The sequence below is a fragment of the Phoenix dactylifera genome, chromosome 16, assembly GCF_009389715.1.
Source record: "Phoenix dactylifera cultivar Barhee BC4 chromosome 16, palm_55x_up_171113_PBpolish2nd_filt_p, whole genome shotgun sequence".
NCBI lineage: Eukaryota > Viridiplantae > Streptophyta > Magnoliopsida > Arecales > Arecaceae > Phoenix > Phoenix dactylifera.
In genome coordinates, this window is record NC_052407.1 from 11,867,784 (window position 1) to 11,882,333 (window position 14,550).

Consider the following 14,550-nt stretch of genomic DNA (forward strand, 5'->3'; position numbering starts at 1 on the left):
CGACTTTGTTTTGCCTTCCTTTTGAATTCTCTTCTATTGTCTAACTCTTTAGACTATACTGACATTCGATGTGGATGAGCTGTCGTTGTAAAATAAATAAATATTACTATTACTCCGACCCAAGGTACTTGACTGGGCTGGTGCCAAGCCACACCTAACCTCGAGGTCCCTGACCAATTGTTGGCACATTAAAAATTTTGGACCTAGTTTAGTTTTGGAATTTTAAACCCAACACAAACAATTTCAAACTAAATAACTTGTTTATATATAATATAGACAGTAATTATAATGACTTCCACTCTCCCACTTGGGGAGATGGTAAGCTAGGGCCCCCCTCCAAGTGCAATGAGGCCCCCTAACCTAAGCCATGGGCCTTCTTGATCAATCCATTGACCAAGTATTGGACAGCAATTATAATTCTTCCACTGGAGCAATTATGCAACTAGCTCTTACTGAGAAATGGCAAACCTTCCTCTCATGTACTTCACTCAACACCCCATAAATACATGAGTTTATTCATACTCTATTTTGTAAAATCTTGTTATATAAAATTTTGTTTTATAATTTAATGAGATAAAATAATAAGTAATTACATGTTAAAATATATTTGAATATCTGTACTGGACTTTAAATTAAGTCTATCATTTCATTATCTAGTTAATCATATAGAAACTATTAAGTGCTTGCTATTCATGATTTAATTTCATGAGCATTTGATTGATGTTTCATTGTTGAACTCCTTGAAATATGGTTGGTTTTAGCTTCATTTAACATCTACTGTTTGATAGCTAGTGAGGGCTCGAATCCAATCTATATCAACCCAAATCCAACACATATTAGATAGCGTATGTGTCATAACACACCCTTACATGATCTAAAGACTCACGATTTTCTTATGATAGCCGAACCTAGAGTAGACCCACTGTTTCAATAAACCAAGTATGGAACAAAATTTAGATCACAAATCCAATAGGTTTGGATCTGGAATAATTGAAACCCGGAGGATCCCATACATCCATAGAGAAAAGCCTAGTCACCATCTAAGCATTGTCTGGACTCAAGATTTTTAGGTTTTCTTTTAGCATTTCTATTGCTGCTGATGTTATTATTGCCACGGCGTTCCAAAAAGATAGGGATTTTATCAACAACCTTATCCACACCGAAAATAAATCAATAAATAAATAATTCTATCAATCCAATTAGGCCGTCAAATATCAATTACCCTAAAATTTAGCGTATATGTTGTATGAAAGGTAGAAATGCAGGAAAAAGAGAGTACATCACGGAAACAAAAAAAAAAAAAAAGTCACCCATGGTGACTCCAGAGGAGTGGGACAATGAGCATCCCAATTATAAAAGGGCACTTGGTCAAAAACAATAAATAACCTTTTCTTGTTCAAATAGTAGATAAAAAGGACCAATGAAAAGGACTAGAATTGAGTGGATCCTGAGTCAGAGATGCACAGTTGAAAATCGGCTGCTACTCTATGATATTCGCAAATTACTAGAAGAGTGCGGCTCCCACCAGACCACGCACATTTATCGAGAGCCAAACGATGGTGCAGACTGAATTGCTTTTTTTGTGGCTCATCACTTTGGAAACCTCATCTGGACGAACCGCGTATCTGTGCCAAAGCTCTTATGTAGTCTTTTTGTTTTCTGATTTTATTAGCCGCATCCACATTCGTCGTGTGTGAGCCGGTGTTGAGAAAAAAAAAAGGACCAGAATTGGATATCAACATAGGAAAGATTAACCAAAGAATAAAAGAAAATGAAGATGATGAATGTGACCTAGACATTGTTTCTTGTGTTATGTCCTTTACTCTCTTTTTTTTTGTTATAATCGTTAACAGCATAGACTTTTTAGTCAATCCAATCATACCTTAGCAAACTAATGGCTCCAAACTTGTACATGATACAAGGTACGTCTAACCTGACCCGATTACAAAGGCAACTCATATTGAAACCCCTGTTTTAGGTTGGCAAAAGCAACTTGTTTTTTTCTTTCTACTTTTCCTGGATGACAGTAGGACAGACAAAATAGGTGGTTGTGTGCAAGACCACTGTCTGATAAAATACTCTGCACTGGATGCCTACCTGCTGGTAACTTTGATGCTCCTATTTTTTATCAGGAGAAGTATAAAAAAAAAACAGTCAGGAGATCAACTGGAATGCCCTTTGCTGTTCATGTGTCAATGTCCTGATGCACCATGTTGGTGTTTTATTACTCAAGGTTTATAAATTACTTTAGGCTGGTTCATCTTGGGAGAGGGCTGTGTGGATCCAAAATTCAGTTTGGTACGACAAGATTCCCACAAGCCAAGTCAGTGCTAAACAACATTCAAACCTAAACCTCATTCATAATATGAAGTCTTAAATGGTTCATGTATCACTTTTTCATGATCAATTAAATATACGAAAACTACTTTCCACGACATTATATACTCAAACATTAACTAAAGAGTCTTGGACATCGTGACTTCAACAAAAATTTTAGAATGTAAAGAGTGTGATGCACTATCCCTATGAGTACAGCATCGAGGGTGGAAAATAAAGTAGTGTTGTCTTTAGTGTTTAGCATCACAAATCTTTTAATTTATTTTTATTATTTTTTTGTTCATTTAACAAACAATTTTTTCTTGGCACACTTGTTACATGGAGTACGTAAAATAAATTATTATAGATGATACTTGATTAAGAATATGCTATGGAAGGCGCTCTCTTTAAACTAAAATTTGCTCTGTCCTTATGCAAGCAATTGATAGCTAAATCCAGAAGCCGTCGGTGAAAATCAACAAAATTGATCGATAAAAATCTCTCTCATTTCTCTTTCTTATGGACTCTCTTAGGAAATACTCAAAGGATGCATTTGAGTTCACTCACTTTGAGAAAAGAGAAATAAACATTAATGGGGGAAGAGGAACCGGTAAATATCCCCCTCTCAGGTTGAATCCCACCCCAGCGAACAAGGCAAGGAAATCGACCTCGATGAAAAGCACCCGGATATGGGAGGCGCTGCCGCAAGGGTTCCACCGGAAAACAAAGATGCCTCCGGCGACGAAGATAATCATCACAATTCCAACTCCCCGAGGCAAGATTCCGGCGAAAAAATCACCAATCGAGCAGAGAACGGCCAAGATTTCGAGGGGAAGCTCGCCGGAGATGATCAAGTCGACAGCGAAGATTCCGAGGCAAGATTCCACCTTCCCCCTTGCCGCAACCGGCACCACCGCCGGGGCTAGCGACCGCTCGGCCCGCCGCGCAGGAGTTTCACCGCTCTGATCTCAAAGTGATCGTGCGGCCAAAAGAGGAGCTCGACGATGAGGATGTCCCGATCGACGGCCAGGATCGTCGGGAAATCAAGAAGCGGATAGCCTTCTTCTCGCGGTCCAGCTGCCGCGACTGCGGGGCCGTCCGATCGTTCTTACGGAGAAATCTCTACCCTATATCGAGATCAACGTCGACGTCTTCCCATCAAGAGAGAAGGAGCTGATCCAACGGACGGGAATCGCCGCAGTGCCCAAGATCATCGTGAACGAGAATCCGCTGAAGCCCTGCACGCGCTGCGGCATAGGGGGAGTTCGATCTGACGGTGAGCGAGATGGCCAGGGAGCATAAAGATTTTATCATAACTGTCCGCATAAATATACTAGCGTTCTATGCGGAAAGAGTCCGCATAGGCTTCTATGCGGCATCTGCCCGAATAGGTGTTTCTATGCGGCATCTGCCCGCATAGGTGTTTCTATGCGGCATCTGCCCGCATAGGTGTTTCTATGCGGGAGACACACGCATAGGCGTTTCTATGCGAGATCTGTCCGCATAGGATGTATATGCGGAATCTGCCCACATAGGATGTCTATGCGGAATCGGCCCGCATAGGCTTTCTATGCGGAAGCTGTCTATGCAGAGGCTGTCCGCAACGATGTCTATGCGGAGGCTGTCCGCATATGCGTTCTATGCGGTGGCATATGCGTTCTATGCGGTGGCTGTCCGCACAGGCGTTCTATGCGGACACCCGCATAGGCTTTTTCCTATGCGACCATTTCCGACTAGCGTTCTATGCGGACACCCGCATAGGCCTTTCTATGCGGTATATGTCCGCATAGGTTGTCTATGCTGATATTTCCCGCGGAATCCGCCCGCATAGGCTTTATATGCGGAATCTGCCCGCATAGGCTTTCTATGCGGAAGCTATTCTATGCGGAGGCCGTCCGCAACGCTGTCTATGCGGTTGCTGTCCGCATAGGCGTTCTATGCGGACATTTTTTTTCCCCCCTTTGTGCAACCACGTTTTTAAAAGACTTTCTATGCTACAGGCTAGGCATCTTTTCGAACGTCAATGTTACCAAACTGGAGCGACTTGGACCACGTTTTGCTCTCCAGCCGTCCAACCACCTAAGCAACTTCAGTTCTTTCAGCAATATCTTTTGACGGTTGTTTAATTCTACCAATTTTTTTGAAAATATATGCAACCTTGATGGCATACCTTGCATTTAAGCATTTTTGTGTTCCAAATTTCCAGACGGCTCTTGAAATGTCACGCTTGCTGATATAATAGCCTTTGTTACTTGTAAGTCAAATTAGCGGGAAATCATGGGAAATTAGCGGGAAATCTGTAAAGCATTGCCATTTTCAAATTAACCAGCTAAATCGTTAAGTGATAACCCTTGGGAAATCGCAGATCTCTTTAAATCATATTCAAATTCACCAATAAAGATCCACAAATTTACAGTTCGGTTAGTTCACTCCACAAAATCGTCCATAAATCGTTCAGAGAAAGCTCAGGAATTCAAAGACCCTAATCTTACTCGAGAGGAATTTTGCTGGAGACGCAGCAGGAGGGCTGGGAAACTTTTTATTCGAGGTCTCTACTGGTTGCTGTGATAACACTCGGGAAAAACAAGGACATCATCTAGAGACCAATTATAAGGATAGCCAGGGATGGATTTCTGATACCTGGTGATGCATCATAATATTCCAGGCAGCATTTGATCTGATACATCAAAATGGTGGCCTCGCATTTCTCTACAGGAGAATTCGGGATCTGGCAGGTGTCAGCTCAAGATTTTGAAGGCTTTTGCAGCATAACACCATTGGTACATAGGGAGGCTAATGGTTTTTGTATCTGGTTAGGAAGTCAAAAAAAACAAAAGAGCCTGGAAATATTCGATGCAGACTTAAATTTAAGAGTCTCAGCTCAATTACGATAACGAGATTAGGTCAAGCACCTAATAAGACTACATACTGGTCTTCAGAAACGAATGAATTTATATGGATTTTGAATTCTTATGAAATGTAAAACTTGTTCCTGTAAAATAGTTAGGCATTCCCATAATTGTATTTGCATGCACCTCAATTCTCATGAAATGAAAGGAACTGATGGGCTGCCTCATCTTTCTTCTCAAATAAAATAAGATACGAGTCTTCAGACTTCAGAGCAACCACATGATAATGCTAAGAATAACCAGAACACTTCCACTGATAAACAGAATTTTCATCATCAATAATATATTCTAATCAGTAGTCATAACTGTATGGAAACCTGTACTAGCATAAACTTAACTAACAAGTATATTGGGATAGATTGCATCTGTTCTGGAATTTGGTCGGCAGATAAGATATGAACAACTAGAATATTCAAGGGGCGGAGAGCCTTCTTCTCGCGGTCCAGCTGCCTCGACTGCGGCTTACGAGAGACATCTCTACCCAACATCGAGATCAACGTCCACGTCTTCCCATCAAGAGAGAAGGAGCTGATCCAACGGACGGGAATCGCTGCAGTGCCCAAGATCTTCGTGAACGAGAATCCGTTGGGCGGGCTGGAAGCCCTGAACGCGCTGCAGAATAGCAGGGAGTTCGATCGGACGGTGAGCAGGATGGCCAGGAAGCACAAAGATTTTATGCGTAAACGGTCCGCATAGACTATGCTATGCGGAAACGTCCGCATAGACGTTCCATGCGGCGGAAACAGTCCGCATAGACGTTCTATGCGGAAATACTCCGCATATTATTTCTATGTGGACTCTGTCCGCATACTGATCCTATATTGTCTATGCGGACGTTGTCCGCATATTATTTCTATGCGGCCACTGTCCGCATATTATTTCTACGCGGGAAATGTCTGCATAGAGATATTATGCGGAAACGGTCCGCAAAAACCTTGGATGCGGAAACTGTCCTCATAAAGTTTTTGTGCAGAAAGAGGCCACACAGAGTTTCTATGTGGAAACAGTCCGCATAAAATACTATAAGGAGAAAATCCCTATGAAGATTCTATGTGGAAACAGTCCGCATAAAATACTATACAGAAACTGTACGCATAAGTATTCTATGCGAAGATAGTCCGCATAAATATTCTATCTGGAGAAGTCCGCATAAATATTCTACTCGGAAAACAGTCCGCATAAATATTCTATACAGGAACAGTCCGCAAAAATATTCTACGGAGAGAACATATAAATATTCTATGCGGTAACAGACGGCTGCAAATGGTTGCCTACAGAACAACAGCAGCAGACCATCCAAGATTGCCTCGCCGTCGAGAGAATAGCCGCTTTCCTCTCAAAATGTAGCAAAACACTCGTCTAAGAATCATCACATCCTCCTTGTATAGAACCCAAAAGCAATGCTGCTCTCCCAATTTGGGAAACAAAGAAGAAGAAGAAATGCAAAAGAGATGAAAGGGAAAAAGGAAGAAGAGGCTCAAATCCAGAAGTTCCTCTCGCCTATTGCTAGAGAAGCTGACATGCAAAGAGGAGGAGAAGAGCAATTTTACAAGTCATCCATCATCTCACCAATATACGTACATACATACAAGAAAGAAGGAGAAGATCCCCCCTCCCCTTTTCTCCTCGGTCCTTCCAGAAATGCCTCGCCTATTGCTAGAGAAGATGGCATGCAAATAAGAGAAGAACAATTTTCGAAAGCACCCATTGTTGCATCAATATTCATACATAAATACATCCATACACACAAAAAAGCGAAGAAGAAAAGGAGAAGGAACAGTGCTTGAAGGGTAACTGAGAAATCACTATAGATGCTCATCTCCTCTCTCAAGTAGAAAGCTAGGAGATAGGAGAGGTGGAAGGTTGAGCCTTGTTTACCAACATACAAGAACCAGCTCTTTGAGAAGGCGATTATCTATCACATTGTATGCCTGCCCATGCTCCTTCTAATTCTTGGAACCCTTATTATAAATATAATTTTGAAGCTTATGTCTTACAGGGGCGTTTGGTATGAGGTGATCGTCTCAGGATCAAGGGTGATGTGGGTAGAGATGATGAGATCACCGCGTTTGGTTGCACCATAGTGATCCTAAATCACCTCCACTTCTCAAATTACCGCCCAACTCGATGATGGAATACCCATCCTTGAGGTCGAGAATTCAAGATCACCCTAGGGCAGTAATCCTTGAAAGTTAAAGACAAAAATACCCCACAATTTAGTAGAAAAATTGATATATCAATATACCATCAATATATTATGTCAATGTTATATATATATATATATAAAATATTATGTTGATATTATATATTACTTTAATGATATATATATTATATTATAATATATTACTAAGCATATTATTATCCTATTATTATTGAAGGATAATTTTAAATTATAGTAAAAAATATTATTATATTTTTTATTTATATAATGAAAATATTTAATATATTACTCCTATTTACCTTACTTTCCTAATCAAACTAAATTAATTAGCCAATCGCAACAAATGGGAGAAAAAGTTATCCAATGGTGAAGTAGGCATTTCAAATAACTTAATAACAAGAGACATAAAAGAATTGCAGAAAAACATAGCACAATAAGATTCACCTATAAACTGGTAGTTCATGTAAAGGAGCCCATCTATTTATGATCAGGATTTTGTGAAGGAGAAAATGTAAAAATGTAACACATTTTAGTATTGAGCAAACAATTTCTGATTTTTGACAACCAAAATACAAACTTTGAGAATTTGAGTTTTCGAAGTCAAAATCGTACCTTTATTGATACCATCCTTATCCCGAAACTTTCATCGGCCTCCAAATCCTATGAATTCTTCAGGAACAACATAAAAACACATCAGAAGAAATTTAATTACAGTAATGTAATTAAAATATTCTAAAAAAACATAATCTTCAAAAAACAAGAAATTCAAGGCAAAAAGGGAAGAGGAAGAAGAGGCTCAAATTCACCACCTTCCAGAAGCTCCTCACCTATTGCTAGAGAAGCTGACACACAAAGAAGAGAAGAAGATCAATTCTACAAGTCACCCATCATCTCCTCAATATACATACATACACACAAAAAAGAGAAGATCCCCCCTCCCCTTTTCTCCTCGGGTGATGACTCTCCAACTTGCAATGAATACAGATCGGTTGCCAGCTGTGTAGCAGGCCTTTCAGAAATGCCTCGCCTATTGCTAGAAAAGATGGCATGCAAATAAGAGAAGAACAATTTTAGAAGTCACCCATTGTTGCATCAATATTCATACATAAATACATCCATACACACAAAAAAGCGAAGAAGAAAAGGAGAAGGAACAATGCTTGAAGGGTAACTGAGAAATCACTATATATGCTCACCTCCTCAAGCTAGGAGACAGGAGAGGTGGAAGGCCGAGCCTTGTTTACCAACATACAAGAACCGGCTCTTTGAGAAGGCAATTATCTGTCACATTGTATGCCTGTCCATGCTCCTTCTAAACATGTCTACTACCATAAATAAATAAATAAGGTTTACTGCATATCTGAATATGACTCAAGAGACCCTAGTGGGTTCCCTCCCAACTCACAACCTACCAGTACTTTCAAATCAAGATCTGGTCAGAACAGGTCAGCAACACATGAATAATTTAATCTAGTATACTAGTCTAGAATATGATGTCCAGCACTATCGATGCTTGTTCAACGTCAAGAACAGGCCAAAAAGCTAATCTGATTGAAGAAATCACAGCCATAAGCAATAAAAGTAATACTAAGATAAATTGTTGGGAAATAAATCAAAATATACTTACATACTTCAAGAAATACTGCGATCAGATGGTTTTTCGACCTTAGTATGCTGTTCCACCAATCAGATATGCTAGCTAAAAAGACATCAATGGTTAGGGATTTATCGAGGACAGCTTCCACAGAAAATCATGAATCTAGCCCCTATAAGATGAGATGACCAGGAGTAGTAATAGTTCATTTGAAGGATATCACACGAATTGGTAAAGATGTTGTCATCTTCACCCAAAAGGTTCGGGCTTTAGCTGCAGCATAGGGTCCAACAATAGCTCAGAAGTGAGTTCTAAGAAACCAAAGCAGACAATTTACCTACAATACTCAATATTTGGCTTTGTAACAAATCAATCTCAGTTTCAAGAATAAATCACTGAGTCAACCAGTATATGCTAATTGTTGGTCCATTTGAACTTCAGCAGATATGACTACATCCTACAAAATGATAAGGCTAAAACAATCATTCACAACTCAATAGAATATAATCATTCCTAGATATCACAAATCTTACCTTTATGATACATAATACATTCAAAAAAAAGGCGTCCCCAAAGTTTCTGCCACACAAGATCTCGAGAAGTGTTTCAAATACATGATATGCACAGGTCAAAATGGAGCAGCTTTGCCACTGCACCAAGCCCTGCCAAGACAATACATTAACAAACATACTAAAATTACAGCACAAACTCAGGCATGAAGGCATGGAAATTAAAGAGAAAGAGAGGATGAAAAAGGAATGGTAAAGTATCTAGAACAACATGCAGAAATGATTTCCAAGCAAATGGAAAGTCATGCGGATTCAATGTAACCAACAAGGTTAATAAAAAAATTAAAGGATTGGAATTACCACACGGTATGTCACAAGGATATAACCATAACTGATGGCCAGCAGACAAAACAATGAGAAATTCTTCCGATTCTGAACTTGTTCAAAAAGGGATAGGAGCTATATAGGAATTAGTCTAATAATTCTGAGATTATGCAAATGCATTTTCAGAATATCATGTCATTGTCTCGTGGCAACGGCAAATGATACTATTTGAAAGTTGTACTAAGAGAACCAAACAATGTTGTCAAATAAAAGATTAAGCAACATACACAGCACATAAAAATGGGAGCAAAAGTAGTGGTATCCCTATCATGATGTACAGAAAACAAGGATGTAAAGTCAGCAAAAGACCAGAGCATCCCAAATTAACTGAGAGCAGAAAAAAATGAAAAAACAACTTAAATTAATTAGTCAAGACTCAAACGCAACAAATGGGAGAAAAAGTTATCCAATGGTGAAGCAGGCATTTCAGCTAACTTAATAACAAGAGCTCTAAAAGAATTGCAGAAAAATAATAGCATAATAAGATTCACCAATAAACTGGTAGTTCATGTAAAAGAGCCCATCTATTTATGGTCAGGATTTTGTTATGTCACTTCAGTTGTGGATATGATAAGAATAAAAACGGGAACAAAGATACATTCCAACACAACTGCAATTAATATAAGTTATGACGTGAATGCTTTAAGGCCTGTAGCATCACGTGAAAATTGAACTTAGGTAAGATCAACTGAATAATACTTATTGAGCATTGAATTAAAACAACAAAATGCACATTACCATAGCCAAAAAAAAAATGTTGGATTGAAAATTAACTATTTATCAATGCCAGATACAATGACGGGAAGTGCAATCATCTAGCAGACTATTTCATTCACAATTTAGACTTTAGACCAACAGAGACCTAGAAACAGCATCCATCTACTATGAAAGGCTTGACTAATTAAAAATGGGGGCAAAAGTAGTGGTATCACTATCATGATGTACAGAAAACAAGGATGTAAATGTCAGCAAAAGACCAGAGCATCCCAAATTAAATGAGAGCAGAAATAAAAATAAAAAACAAATTAAATTAATTAGCCAATCACAACAAATGGGAGAAAAAGTTATCCAATGGTGAAGCAGGCATTTCAACTAACTTAATAACAAGAGACATAAAAGAATTGCAGGAAAAAAACAGCACAATAAGATTCACACATAAACTGGTAGTTCATGTAAAAGAGCCCAACAATTTATTGTCAGGATTTTGTTATATCACTTCAGTTGTAGATATGATAAGAATGAAAAAGGGAACAGAGATACTTTGGAACACAACTGCAATTAATATAAGTTATGACGTGAATGCTTTAAGGCCTGTAGCATCACGTGAAGATTGAACTTAGGTGAGATCAACTGAATAATGCTTATTGAACATTGAATTAAAACAACAAAATGCACATTACCGTAGCCCCAAAAAAAATTTGTTGGTTCGAAAATTAACTATTTATCAATGCCAGATACAATGACCGGCAGTGCAATCAACTAGCAGACTATTTCATCCACAGTTTAGACCAACAGTGACCTACAAACAGCATCTACCAAAAAAGGGTTGATCATATCATTCAAAGTTGACAGCAAGAGGTAACAAATGCACAGAAATTACTATAATCCATCCATGAAAACACTAAAGTTATATGTGTGTCTCAGTCACAGTGGCAAAAAAATAGCATACAAAACCACATAATGCTAACATTAAATAGATGTTGGGGCATTCAACAAATGTGGTGCGTGCAACAACAAATTAAAGCAGGTGGATAACCAATTGCATCACCAAGACTAATGGACCCAAAAAAGGTTTGCTCAAAATTTGATGACCATCATTCACATGTCATCAAATGGAGCAGGCAATGGCAGCCAACCAAAACAACAACCAGCACAAATTTATGTACAACAACCAAGCAGGATGAGAGATATAAAAGCAATAAAATAATCCAAACTCTTTATATGAAGAAGCAGATAACTAGTCTTAGCATCTAACGAAATAAGCCTCCGAAAAACAAAACGCCCAGCAATTAGAAAGCAGAGAAGGCGAAGATGAAGAGGGAGGCTGAGATTCACCAATTAATCTGTAACTAATAAATCAAAATGGCTGCAAACGGTTGCCTGCAGAACAACAGCAGCAGACCATCCAAGATTGCATCGCCGTCTAGAGAATAGCCACTTTCTTCTCAAAATGTAGCTTGTATAGAAGCCAAAAGCAATTCTGCTCTCCGAATTTGAGAAACAAAGAAGAAAAGAAAAGCAAAAGAGAAGAAACATAAACAGAAAGAGAAAAAGATAACAAGAAGCACAACATTGCAGCCATTATCCACCCGAGAGTCCAAGAACAAGTAGAAGGAGAAGAAGAAAGAGAAGACCAACCAATCTTGAGGAAGAGATCTGGAAGCCGACCTAGGAAAAAGATCCCACACTGTCTTCTTCTCGTCCCACTATCTAACAAATGCTTTTTGTCTGCGGAACAGCAGACCTTCCAGATCTGCTCGCCCTATCGCTGCTGAAGGAGGAGGCATGCAAAGAAGATGAGAAGAAGAACAATCCCTTCCAGAAATGCCTCACCTATTACTAGAGAAGCTGACATGCAAAGAAGAGAAGAAGAGCAATTTTACAAGTCATCCATCATCGCCTCAATATACGTGCATACACAAAAAAAAGAGAGGAGAAGATTCCCCTACTCTTCTCCTCGGGTGATGACCTCTGCAACTTACAACGGCTACAAATCAAAATCCGTTCCAGGTCTGGGGGATGGCAGAGTTTCCAAGCTCTCATTTGTCGCAATTCGTTAAAAGGAAATAAAAATAAAGAATGATGAAGGAGAAAGGAACAAAGAGAAGAAGATCAAAACCCTTGTTACCTGTAGTTACTCAAGTAGTTCCCTTGAATGTTATAAAAACCTAATGTCAAGCAATACAACTCCGAGTTTTCCAACAGCCTGAATAGCAATTTGAGGGTTTGGGTTCTTGAAACTCTAATTTGCTATGAATTCTTTGGCGGCAATACTAATCATAGTAAAGAAATTCAAAAAACCCTAGAAAAAAGAATATTGAAAACAAAAAAAAACTAGGATTAGAAAGCAGAGAAGGTGAAGATGAAGAGGGAGGCTCAGATTCACCAATTGATCTGCAACTAATAAATCAAAACGGCTGCAAACGTTTTGATCTTGCCTGCAGAAGAACAGCAGTAGACCATCCAAATTGCCTCGCCGTCAAGAAGATAGCCGTTTCCTCTCAAAATGTAGCAAAACCCTCGTTCAAGAATCATCACAGCCTCCTTCTATAGAACCCAAAAGCAATGCCGCTCTCCCAATTTGGGAAACAAATAAAAAGAACAAAAGCGAGAGAGCAGAAACATAAACAAAGAAAGGGAAAAAGATAACGAGAAGCACCACATCGTGGCCATTATCCAACCTGGGAGTCCAAGAACAAGGAGAAGGAGAACAAGAAAGAGAAGACCAACAATCTTGAGGAAGAGAACTAGAAGCCGACCTAGGGAAAAGATCCCACTGTGTCTTCTTCCCCTCCCCCATCTAACAATGGCTGCTGCTAGCTAATGAAGAAAGAAGGAGGCGGAGGCATGGAAAGAAGAGGAGAAGAAGAACAATCCCTTCGCAAGCTGCCTATAATCATTGCCTCAACATACGAAAGGAAAAGAAGAGGAGAAGGAGGAGAAGAAGCCGGAGAAGAAGAAGAAAAAGAAAAAAGGGAGAAAGAGAGAGAGGAGAAGGTTTGTGCGAAGGGATGGGCCTCTATTTATAGTTATAGGCCTGCCAATTAGAGCCGTTATACCTGTTATAAGCTTGCTTACGTCTTAAACGATGGGGTTATACAATCTGAAGCATCAAATAAACATATTCACTGATAAATTTTTGCATGACTCAAAATTGTATCCCCTAGTCAGTTCGCAGCGCCAACTCAGAGCCCACGGATAAATCAAATCGATTAGAATCGGCTCATAGTTGATCAAGCCCAATCTGCCATTCACAGAAAGCTTATATTGAACATTTTTGCAACTACACGTGAGATGATCTCTCGAGCCGATTTCTGTAAAGCATTTGATTGTGTTAGTTGGGGCGTCGCTTCAATTTGAGAGGCTTTAACTCTAAATGGATGGAATGGATTAAAGCTGCTGTTTGTCATGCTAAATCTTTGTTCCTTGTTCATGGAGCTCAGAGAAAATGGTTCGGACATTGAAGGGGGTTGAAACAAGGTGATCCACTTGGTTGCTCAGTTTAGTTGTTGGAATGATCAAGTTGGCATCTGAAAATGGAGTTATCCCTCTATCCTCACATTCTCATTCATAAAATTTTCATTGTCGAATTTGCAAACTACACCTTCATCATCTGCAAAGCTGATGAGCTTTTAGCTTCAACTCTTAAGGTGAACCTTTATCACTCAGAGCAAACCCGTATCCATCCGGACATGATATTGCCACCCCTACTATATGCATATGTATTCCTAAACACAATCTTTTATTTGCAAAGAAGCTCCTTTTGATGGGGACATCAGGGACATCAGAGCCCTTCGTTCAGATGATCCTGAGCCCCCGGATTGACTCAAATCCGGATTGGGTCCATTTGAGTCCGAGTTATTTTCTTTTATTGCATTATTTGTTTTTGTTTTAGTCAAGTCAATTTGGTCCGTTATTTTGTTATTAGACTGGTCAATTGGGTTTATGTAATTGGGT

At 39.2% G+C, this 14,550-nt stretch overlaps 1 long non-coding RNA gene and 1 pseudogene across 23 annotated transcripts; both read right to left on the reverse strand.

Annotated features, from left to right (window-relative positions):
- Nucleotides 1-291: 291 nt before the first annotated feature.
- Nucleotides 292-399, reverse strand: LOC120104147 (annotated as a pseudogene).
- Nucleotides 400-4,273: 3,874 nt separating this feature from the next.
- Nucleotides 4,274-13,579, reverse strand: LOC103707222. 23 transcript variants are annotated; one of them, XR_005506553.1, is made up of 7 exons: nucleotides 12,543-13,579; nucleotides 12,232-12,441; nucleotides 11,929-12,073; nucleotides 8,583-9,642; nucleotides 8,214-8,419; nucleotides 7,999-8,055; nucleotides 4,274-5,837 (listed from the first exon to the last, which is right to left on the reverse strand). It is a non-coding gene; the product is annotated as an uncharacterized LOC103707222 (long non-coding RNA). The 23 variants fall into 23 exon arrangements; XR_005506554.1 differs by having other exon boundaries at nucleotides 8,583-12,441; nucleotides 12,576-12,605; nucleotides 12,722-13,579; XR_005506548.1 differs by having other exon boundaries at nucleotides 8,583-12,441; nucleotides 12,543-12,605; nucleotides 12,722-13,579.
- Nucleotides 13,580-14,550: the final 971 nt, after the last annotated feature.